Source organism: Hyperolius riggenbachi, chromosome 2, assembly GCF_040937935.1.
Source record: "Hyperolius riggenbachi isolate aHypRig1 chromosome 2, aHypRig1.pri, whole genome shotgun sequence".
Taxonomy (NCBI): domain Eukaryota; kingdom Metazoa; phylum Chordata; class Amphibia; order Anura; family Hyperoliidae; genus Hyperolius; species Hyperolius riggenbachi.
In genome coordinates this window covers 524,757,369-524,769,299 of record NC_090647.1, presented here as the reverse complement: position 1 = coordinate 524,769,299, position 11,931 = coordinate 524,757,369, and the positions used below count along the sequence as shown (strand labels likewise).

The window sequence follows — 11,931 nt, the reverse complement described above, 5'->3', positions numbered from 1 at the left end:
GGGAACAGCTGTAAGCCCTACGGTTCTTCCTCTTCCCCAACCACCGTGCTTAGAAGTCGAGTGGCACTTCGGGCTCCCTGTTGACCGCGCCCTCCTCTCTGTGCATTGTCAGAGCCACACATCCCCGATTGCCTGTTCCTTCTACTTATTCACTGTGTCAGTCATATCCTTTCTTCCCCTTCCCTCCTCCCTCCTTAATCAGCTCTCGTCCTCCAGACACAGTGAATGCTTGGCAGACACCCAACCTAAATTGGGCTACTGCTTTCAGTGGTATCTTTGACAAACAGCTCATCCCATTAGGTGAGACCAATTGGCTTCACCCATAAAACTGGTGAGACCCTTGCATTGACCCTCACCCATATAACCGGTTAGCCCATTCCATTGAGCTTCACCCATATAAACGGTGAGCTAAATGCATTGGGCCTTGCTCATGTAACCGGTGGGGCCATTGGGCTTCGCCGACTACTTTTACAGCACAGTGAACAACCTCTTCCTTTTGTCACTTAATTGAGTTACCATCAGCTCTGCCCTCTTCTTTTATTATCTACAATAAAATGCAGTCGCCTTCACTTTGTTTTATGTTTCATTTCTTCTGTATTATACTTAATAGTAACAGATTATACCAGGTGAAAAGGTTGGGTTTATATTAGTAACATTTTCAGGATAAATGTATATACAATGTATATCGGTGACAATACTAGCGTAATAAACCTGTCTGTGAGCAGCTCTCACTTTAATAGTTGGACACAGGGACGGTTCTCTCATGAAGCAAGGTGACATTTTCATCAGGCGCAGAGATTACAGTGGCAGCATTTTTGTAATAGCATGCAGCCAGAGTAGGAGGAGAAGCGAGAGGAGAGCGAGGTGAAGAGGTCATCATTGGGGAAAAGCAGCTTGTTGTGCTGTGTGGAGAGTCTGACAGTGAGTGAGGAGGGGAGAGGCTGGAGATCAGCAGTGTTTCATTTGACTTGCACAGCAGAAGATATGAGGTGGCACTGCTGTCCTGGCTGAGGAGGAGGAACATCCTCACAAGTTTGCCTCAGGCAGCAAAAAGTCTAGCACTGGCCCTGGTTAGACATGAGGTGAGAAAATTGTCCACATGAGTAGGTGGCTTCAGCTGGACTCCTTTTTTTGTTCTAGAGGATATCCCATTGCTCCCAGGGAGCAACATCTTCATTATAATGAGTGAAGTAAATTCTTGGGAATAAGTTTTGATAATCCACCTACTTCAGCCAACAGTCTAGGTAATTGACTTGTACATTTGAAATGTCTGAGACTCTCCTTTACTTACAAGAACTGAAAGCAAGAAGTTTTGAATCAGGATGATACCATTTATTGGCTAACTGAACCACATTGCGACTGCCCAATGCCAATCGTAGGCCACAGAGTGGCTTCCTAGTTGCTCCATCACACCAATAGGCCTCATCTAGCGAGAGGTGAGATTTGCAGGGAACGAGCACTCGCACAAAACTTGCTTGCTCTTATTCTCTTAAGTTAACCAATAAATGGTATCATCCTGAATCAAAACTTCTTGCTTTTACTGATGGCTAACACGGTACAATACCCTACTGATTTTTACAACTGAACACTCTTCAGGTGTGATGAACCATCTTCAAAAACAGAAAAAGGTCTCCAGAAGAAGCGACTTTATTTTTCTTAAAGAACAACAAAATGAAGAATACAGAGCCTGAAATATAAGGCTCTCTTACTGCTGAAAGGATAGGCAGGTGGTAGGTTTAATAACTCGCTCGCTTACACGTAATTTAATAAAGCTAGAATCTCTGCCTCCCTCCTCAGTGGTCCTCGGCAGAACCGATGTGGCAGTTTTTCTAGTCTTCTGAAGCTCTGTGGTCACTCCCATCTGCTTGCCATGGCCCACCCCAGCTTGGAACTTGTGACTTAATTGGGGTGGCCCACGGCAACGCAGGTGGGTTGGCCACAGAATATTTCATGGAAAATGGATGTGTCTGTTTTGCAGATGGTGGGGGCAGAGGTAGAGACATCTAGCACCAATGGTCCTGGATAAATCAGAACACTAGACACTAACACTGCAATGGATTCTAGTAGAAGGGTGGCACTGGCTGCCAGTCACCTGGTCGTTGGGCTAGTCATTTTCTGCTATCTGACCTTCTTAGAGCTGCTGGGGTAAAGCCGAAGTCGGGACAGTAACAAATATTAAAATAGGAAATGTAGATTTTGGTTGTCATGGCCAACTTTTAGTGCTTAACAGCAACTCTTATCATTCCAGAAAAAGCAGAGTGTAAAAAAAACAAAGACAATTCCACACATAGCTATTTTTTGCACATTACAGCCCATATGCAATCCACTTTTTCTCCTAGGAGAGACTTTTTCATCTTCTACCTAAAATAACTTTTCAGTATTTTGCAATTGGAAAAGTACAAAAAAAGCAGTTGGAAAACGATCAAAATCATTTTGAGTGTTTTTTTGCCTGCTGGTAATTTAAAATGCATTTTATGTACAACTTGAGAAAATATCACCTAGGTGAAAACTGAGGTGATAAAGTGACTTTCATATGGGCCCACGTCTCTTGCTGTTTTCAGGAGATATTAAACCTTTTCACTTTTGTGTGTCTCTTAGAAGAACTCTGGAGGGGCTACAAATACTGATATATCAGAGGTGCCAGCAAGGATAAAATACATTAGAAACTGGTTAAACAGAAAGTAGAGGTGTACTTGCCTCCAGGTTGATGACCCAAACAGGCCGTTTGAAAAAAAAGTACATTTTTACTGAACATGTAAGAACTCCGGGGGCCGTATGCAAATCACTTTCTCACCTGAGTTTTCTCCTAAGAGATAATTTTTCATCTTTGATTTAAAATAACTTTCCAGGACTTTTCAACTAAAAAAAAAAGTACCAAAAAGTTGGTGAAAAGGTACTATCAAAATTATTTTGAGTATTTTCTTTCTTTCTGTAAGCTTGAAAGGCATTTTATTGATAAGTTTAAAAATATCACCTAAGAGAAAACTCAGGAGAAAAAGTGAATTGCATATGGGCCCATATCTCTGCCGCATTTTGCAGGATGCCATCTGCTTCCTCAGGCAAATATAGGAGGACCTGGGAGGAAGGTGTAAACAAACAACTTTATCTCTTGAGGTTTCTCCCAGGTGATATTTTTACACCTTGACAATAAAATGCTTTGTAAACCACCAGGTAGCGAGCAAATACTTAAACTAATTTTGATAGTACATTTTCCTCTACTTACAATTGAAAAGTACAGAAAAGTTATTTTAAAAAGAAATTGAACATTTTCTCCTAGAAGAGAACTCAGGAGACAAAATAAATTGCATATGGGTAAGTCTCCGTTACAGACTCCATACATCATTTCATATGCATATAGGCATTCATCAAATCACCATCATTCTTAAAGAATCTCAGGAGTAATGACTTTATTCAGTAACTGCCCAGACTATCAACTCCATATCCCTATTGTCATCAATCAATATAAAACATAAAATCACTTATATAATACGTGTGTGTGTGCGTGCGCGCGCGCGCACACACACATCACCAGGTCTGGCTCAGTGCTTAAAATTATATAATTCTATAGTATAAACATTGACCTCTCTCTGGAGCGCAGAGACGGTTATAACCATTTAGTGTTCAATTCAATACCCTCTGCCTTTGATTGGTCCACAGGCAGGCTGCATAAAATTAAAAAAATTTTCATCAGTTGGTTGTTTGCATCTCATTGACCATCCCTACTTAGATATGAGGGAAGGTCAAATTTGTGGGGGAAAAAAAAATTAAAATGAAAGCTCCCATGAAAATATTAACTATTCCAACTTTAGTCAGCTAGGAGAGATGAGAATGTGCATTGGTCAAAGATCTTACTTAGGTATCTATCAGGGTTATAAAGTTCATTGATGATACCACCTTCATAGGCCTCTTGGACAAGAGTGGCGAACTAGCCTACCGCCGGGAGATTGAGAGGATCTGCAACTGGTTTAAGGACAATACAAACTTGTCCTCATCTGAACAAAAACTGTGGAACTGACCATGAACTTCAGGAGTAACCCACCTAAACTTTCCCCAGTCCTCATTGAGGGCTTTGAGGTTGCTAGAGACCCTAACGCTCACCTCCTGGGTACACCCATCTCCAGCAACCGAAAGACACAAACATCTCAAAAACACAGAAAAAATGCTCAGCAATGGCTATTCTTCCTGCACCAGCTAAAAAAGTTTGGCATCTCTCATTCCCTTCTGACTCACTTCTACTCCGCCATCATCGAGTCGATACTCTGCTTCATCATTGTATGGCACGTGGGAGCATCAGCCAGGGACAAGCTCCGAAGAGTCATCAAATCCACTGAGAAGATCATCGGGTCTCTCCTCCCATCTCAAGACCTCCTGTACTCCTCCAGACTGCAAACCAGGGCAGCCAGGATTGCAAAACAATCCCTCCTACCCTGGCAATCGCTATCCTCAACCTACCTCCATCGTGTCGCCTCTCCACCAGCACCTGCAGACACAGAAACTCCTTACCCCAAGCTGTCCTGGACCTAAACTCAATTGCACCCCCCAAATTATCAACCTCCACTGTGACACTCCACACTGTGCAATGCCAACTGTAAATTGTAATATATACATATACTATCCCCTTGAGTTATGTGTACCCATGTATGTGTTTTTTTTCTGCCCATGTAACAAGTCTGATGAACTGTGTGCAAAAAAATAATTCCTTGTACGACAACCTGTACTTGGTGAATAAAATCTATTCTGATTCGTATTCTGAATAAAAATGCCAGAGATAAGATGAAATTGAGGGCAAATTAGTTCAGATTTGTCCAGGTTTTGTACAAAAAAAAAATCAGGTCCTGCTACACCTGCCAGCTGATGGTACCTGGTGTAATATGGAAGAGCAATGTAACGATTGGTGTCAGCACACAGAGAGAATCTGATTATTGATGATCTGCAGAATCATCAATAATACAGATGTCTACTTGATTATGGATGATCTGCAGAATCACCAATAATACAAGTATGACTAACCTCTGGACACCTAATGAAGTGTAAGTGTTTGGTGTAACTGTAGGCTATCTCCTGTGAGGCGGGAGACACAGGCAGCTTGGACAGGAACCACCTGAGGGGCAGGTGGCCCTCGGCTGTGCAGGGACTATCTCCTTGAGAGAGGGAATAGAGAGAACCTGGCAACCAGTGATACTTGGTGATCAGATAATAGACTACTGCAGCCAGGGGACTCCAGAGGAGTAGAGGCCACTGGCTGCTAGCAGGCCAGACTCTCCGAGGAGCAGGAGTCCTAACAGCTAACTGACACTTGGTCAGCAGAGCAGATAAGGTACAGAGAAAGAAGGCTGATTCGGTAACTGGGTACAGGCAGGGTTTGGCAACAGGTAGGCAGATATGCAGAGGTACCGAATCAGAAAGCAAGAGAGAGGTCGACAGAGCAAATAGTCATAACAGATATAAAGCACAGTCCTAGTCTGAGGTGTGAGGTCCTTGGTCTCGACACCCAGGAACTAGTCTAGAGAATAACTCATCAATGACACAGTAATCCTAAGCTTGGGTGTGAGGTCCTTGGTCTCAACACCCCGGAACTGGTCTAAAGTATAACACAGCAGTAATCTGGCTAAGTGTAAACTCCCAGGTCCACCTGGTTCTAACACACTGTGGGATCTGACTGAGGTCTGAGTGCTCACACGTAAGTATTCACAATGGCAGACAGCCAGAGACTGACCAGCAAGATCTATATATACTGCAGCGCTCCTCCGCGCCGCCCTGCGCCACTCAGCCAATCAGTAAGTGCGCTGGGATCAGCTGATCGACCTGATCAGCTGATCGCTCTCCTACTGGCATAAAGGGCTTGCCTTCTAGCGCGCGCGTGCGTAGCTCTCCATCTGTGTGCACTAGAAGGCCCAGGCAAACCAGACGCATGCTGCTGTGCGGAAACCGCCGGTCTGAACGCGGAGACAGCCGCCCCGCTGCCAGACCGCGAGGCGGCATCTCCGCAATCCATTACAAGCAATTTGTATTTTTAACCATGCATAAACAACCCACAGAACAAAACCACCACTGTCAGATATCAAGATACAGTAGAGTCCCAGTTACTCGGCACTCAACTAACCAGCAGTCTCGAACCAACCAGCACAAATTGCTGGCGGTACTCGCAGTGGTAAAGGCCAACTTCTCAGGCTGTTTGCAGGCTCTGCTGTTCTTAAAGACTGGGCTAAACAGCTCCCCCATGGTTAATTAATATACTTTCAGCTACTTTATTTTAACATGTAATACAGAGTTTGTGGTATGTACAGGGCCAGAGTTGCAGCTCAGGAATCTATAGGCACAGACGATCTGGCGCCCTAAACTCCGCCCATCAGCACAGGCCACGGCCCAAAATCACACCCCTTTTCTTACAAAATAAAACAATGCAAGGTGATGCAGATATTACCACAAAGAAGGGAATACCAACAAAATGCAAAGCCTCGGAAGAAGCACCGCAGTGCAAAACGGCTGTTAGGCTGCCCGTTTCACACCCTGCACCTGCTCCCATCCATTTCACCTAATGGTAGGACCGCATTTGTGACACAAGTACCCCATACGTTTGATTGCAAGCACATTGTTCCACGTGGAATAAGTGTTATTGATACACTGCAGTGCCAGATTTTCTGCTCTATTGACTGACAAGCCTGTTGTGATTTCCAGAGCACGCAGAATGGATTATTGGGTGAGTGCAGCTGCCAAAGTAGTCCCTCGGACACAATATGAACTTTATTATCCCACACAATGTAGTTCCGACTTTCTGCTTCCTTCTACGTATATTAAAAGAGCACGAGAGATATGATTCAAACGCCCTAAGTACAAATGGACCAAGAGGTCCTAGTTAATAATATTATTAAATAAAGTAATATATAGGTGGTATATCCCTTTTAGCCCTCATAAGATGCTAGTCTTGATATGGGCATATAGGGCGTTTGGGGATAACCAGCTTTTCAATGTATTCAGAGATACTAAGACACATTTTGAGTCAGATTATCTAATAATTAAAATGTATATTTTATTATAAATGCATAAAACATTTTTTTTTAAAAGACACATATAGTTAGAACAGACGAAAGCTGATATAGCCATCACAGTAATAGGTGCTACATGCAATAACCGCAATTCAGCATACAATTTTTTGATTTCTTCCCTGTATGGGGAGCTTTTAAAAGGTCTTCACTCCCAATGAAACTTAAATGAGGTCACACTGGGATCAGAGTGTCCGTATGTACTTCAAAAGCAATAAATACACAATGGCCGAGATATACTTGGTCTCGACGCGTTTCGTGAATGACACAGTTGTCCAATTCACTTCTTCAGGAGTAGCATATTATTCCCGGCTTAAAGGCACAAATACACGGTAGGCTGGTATCCCATGGATTCAAAAGGAGATCTATTTGTATGTCTCTTATTTATATTGCAAGCTCCCAGATGTCAAAATCATCACAATTGGAAGCAAGGAGTGTATTATTTGACTGTGGATTGTAAGTCAGGCAAAACCAGCCAGTAGTAATGTTGCAGACATTACATCAAACTTGCCGTAAACCAGGGCTGCCCAATAGGTCGGCGACCACCTGATTGGTAGATCGCGGCCTCATGGCCGTGTCCCATTGAATTGTGCGGCCAGCAGCTCTAGAACAACACGGCCTATTGGCCGCATCCTGTGAGATTCTGCTGCTGGCCGCTGATCTCGCGGGGAGAGAGGCCAGGGGCAGCTCTGCCATGATGCACTGTCATGGCTGGAGGCGTGGCGCTGGAAGCAAAACTTCCTCCTGAGCGCACGCAGCCCGCCGGAGCTTCCCTCAGCCGCCGAAATGGCTTATCTGCCCTGCAGGCAACTGCAGCTGACGGGGTGAAGGGAGGTAAGTTGCGTGCGGGCTCCTATACCCAGCTATCCTATACTAAGGGCACACATACCCGGCTAACCTATTCCAAGGGCACATATACCTGGCTAACCTATTCCATAGGCACATATACCTGGCTAACCTATTCCATGGGCACATATACCTGGCTAACCTATTCCAAGGGCACATATACCTGGCTAACCTATTCCAAGGGCACATATACCTGGCTAACCTATTCCAAGGGCACATATACCTGGCTAACCTATTCCAAGGGCACATATACCTGGCTAACCTATTCCAAGGGCACATATACCTGGCTAACCTATTCCAAGGGCACATATACCTGGCTAACCTATTCCAAGGGCACATATACCTGGCTAACCTATTCCAAGGGCACATATACCTGGCTAACCTATTCCAAGGGCACATATACCTGGCTAACCTATTCCAAGGGCACATATACCTGGCTAACCTATTCCAAGGGCACATATACCTGGCTAACCTATTCCAAGGGCAAATATACCTGCCTAACCTATTCCAAGGGCACATATACCTGGATAACCTATTCCAAGGGCACATATACCTGGATAACCTATTCCAAGGGCACATATACCTGGCTAACCTATTCCAAGGGCACATATACCTGGCTAACCTATTCCAAGGGCACATATACCTGGCTAACCTATTCCAAGGGCACATATACCTGGCTAACCTATTCTAAGGGCACATATACCCTGCTAACCTATTCTAAGGGCACATATACCTGGCTAACCTATTCCAAGGGCACATATACCTAGCTGGCTAACCTATTCTAAGGGCACATATACCTAGCTGGCTAACCTATTCTAAGGGCACATATACCTAGCTAGCTAACCTATACTGAAGGGACCTATATCTAACTAGTTTTCCGGGGGGGAGGGTGCGGGTGCATTTAAAACGTCGGTAGATCTCCTGGCCTTGGCGAACTTTAAAGTAGCACCCCGGCCGTAAACGTTCACGAACTGACGAACTAGGCGAACCGCCATAGACTTCAATGGGAAGGCAAATTCTAAAAGCTATAGGGACTATTTCTGGCTACAAAAGGGATGGACAAGTTGTTTCAAGGGGCCTAACACCTGGACCATGGCATGCCGGAGGGGGATCCATGGCAAAAGTCCCACCAAAAATTACATAATTGTTGCAGAGTCGTGTTTTAAACTCTAAAGGGCACAAATCACATTACATTCCCACATTTGTGGAATAAAGTGCTGCTTTAAACCGTCTGGAGTGTGTACAAGTCTGACAGACCAAATGCAGCGTTTACTGCACCGTAAAACAACCTCAAAGAGCTTTAGGTTATGAAGTGCGCCCAGTGACATGGCAAAAAAATCCCCAGCTCCCCAGAGCCTTTCCTAGCACCCAGCTTATACAGATACTCATTGATGCCTCATTCTTGTTCAAACATCTTGAGCGTGGAATTGCAGCATGTCGCAAATTAAAGGGATTCCGAGGAGTGTGCCCGAATTTAAAGAAATACACTTACTTGGGGCTTCTTCCAGCTCACCGTAAGCGCGAGGTCCTGCTGCGTCCTCCTGGCTCGTCTCATTCAGCCTCCGCCGGCCCCTCATTATCGGCATCACCCGGGCCTGGTGTAGGCCGGCTCTTGCTGGTTAATGACGCAATGCGTCATCACGCCGGCCGGTGTGATGATGCAAAGCGGCCAGCGAGATGACGCATTGCATCATTAACCAGGAAGAGCCGGACGGGTGACATCTATAACGGGGGGCCGGCGGAGGCTGAAGGAGACGAGCCGGGAGGAAGCCACAGGACCTCGCCGCCTACGGTGAGCTGGAAGAAGCCCCAGGTAAGTATATTCTTTCAAATTTGGACACTCCTCGGAGTCCCTTTAAGCACCTCACTAACATGTTGTTTTGCTGCTGAATCTCTGCAAGGCACGTTGTGGCCATGTATGAACGTCTGCAGCAGAGGCCAGAATGATGTTGTCATGGCATATACATTTTAAATAAAAAAAGTATTGTTTTTTGAAAAAAGATATAAATGTTAGCCGCTGTGACACTGAGTGACGAGAGATGCATTGACTTGGCTCTGCACATGGTACAGGTTTACACATTCAAAAAGGTTTTTTTTCCCCAAAACAATTGTATTTTGCAGCCACTGTAGCAGAGGCCAGAACAATGTTGTCATGGTATATACATTTTACATAACAAAAAGTATCGTTTTATGAAAAAAAATATATATGTTGCATTTGCGTGGATGCTGACAGACCAGAGATGCGGTGAGTGACTTGGTTCTGCACATGGTACAGGTTTACGCATACAAAAAGGTTATTTATCTCCCCCCCAAAACATTTTAGCAGCCACTGTAGTAGAGGCCAGAACAATGTTGTCATGGTATATACATGTGAGGCCAGAAACCCACTAGGAGAGATTTCTAATCGCTGGTAATTTGAAAAAGCTCTTGCTAATACAATGCTATGGGGGATTTTTATAAAAATCACATTGCTCAAGTGGGATCACACGCATAGCATTACACTAGCAAGAATTTTCAAATCGCAAAGTGCTCAGAAATTCGCTCCTAGTGGGTTTCTGGCCTTACATAAAAAAATCATTTTTAGAAAAATAAAAAAAGATAAGAAATGCGGTGACTTGGCTCTGCACATGATGGTACAGTTTTACACATACCAAAAGGTTATTTATTAAAAAAAAAAATCTATTTATTGCAGCCACTGTAGCAGAGGCCAGAACAATGTTGTCATGGCATATACATTTTACATAAAAAAAACTATTGTTTTGAAAAAAAAAACGTATGTTGCATCCGCGTTGACACTGACAGACAAGAGATGTGGTGATTTGGCTCTGCACATGATGGTACAGGTTCACACCTACAAAAAGTTTTTGAATTTTGAAAAAAAAGTTTTATTGCAGCCACATCAATGTCATGACATACACATTTTTCATAAAAAAATATTGTTTTTTTGCAAAAAATGTTATAATATATATATATATATATATATATATATATATATATATATATATATATATAAATAACAGCCGCAGTGACACTGAGTGACAAGAAATGCAGTGACTTGGCTCTGCACATGATAGTACAGTTTTACACATACAAAAAGGTTATTTATTTTCAAATAAATTGTATTTTTTGCAGCCACTGTAGCAGAGGCCAGAACAATGTTGTCATGGCATATACATTTTACATAGAAAAAGTATTGTTTAAAAAAAAAATTATATATATATATATACAGTGGCTTGCAAAAGTATTCGGCCCCCTTGAAGTTTCCCACATTTTGTCACATTACTGCCACAAACATGAATTAATTTTATTGGAATTCCACGTGAAAGACCAATACAAAGTGGTGTACACGTGAGAAGTGGAATGAAAATCATACATTATTCCAAATTTTTTTTACAAATAAATAACTGCAAAATGGAGTGTGCGTAATTATTCAGCCCCCTTTGGTCTGAGTGCAGTCAGTTGCCCATAGACATTGCCTGATGACTAAATAGAGTGCACCTGTGTGTAATCTAATGTCAGTACAAATACAGCTGCTCTGTGACAGCCTCAGAGGTTGTCTAAGAGAATATTGGGAGCAACAACACCATGAAGTCACATCACACAGGTCAGGGATAAAGTTATTGAAAAATGTAAAGTAGGCTTAGGCTACAAAATGATTTCCAAAGCCTTGATCATCCCAAGGAGCACTGTTCAAGCGATCATTTAGAAATGGAAGGAGTATGGCACAACTGTAAACCTACCAAGATAAGGCCGTGTGCCCAAACTCACAGGCCAAACAAGGAGGCCCATGGCAGAGATCTACAGCTCAGGTGGGGGAATCTGTCCATAGGACAACTATTAGTCGTGCACTGCACAAAGTTGGCTCCTATGGAAGAGTGACAAGAAGAAAGCCATTGTTAACAGAAAAGCATAAGAAGTCCAGTTTGCAGTTTGCCACAAGCCATGTGGGGGACACAGCAAGCATGTGGAAAAATTGTGCTCTGGTCGGATGAGAACAAAATCGAACTTTTTGGCCAAAATGCAAAACGCTATGTGTGGCAGA

The 11,931-nt window shown here is 43.4% G+C and overlaps 1 protein-coding gene across 1 annotated transcript in view; it reads right to left on the bottom strand.

Moving 5' to 3' along the window:
- Window positions 1–11,931, bottom strand: part of LOC137545265 (ubiquitin carboxyl-terminal hydrolase 16-like) — a 129,220-nt gene that overhangs the window by 65,833 nt on the left and 51,456 nt on the right. The window lies entirely within an intron of this gene.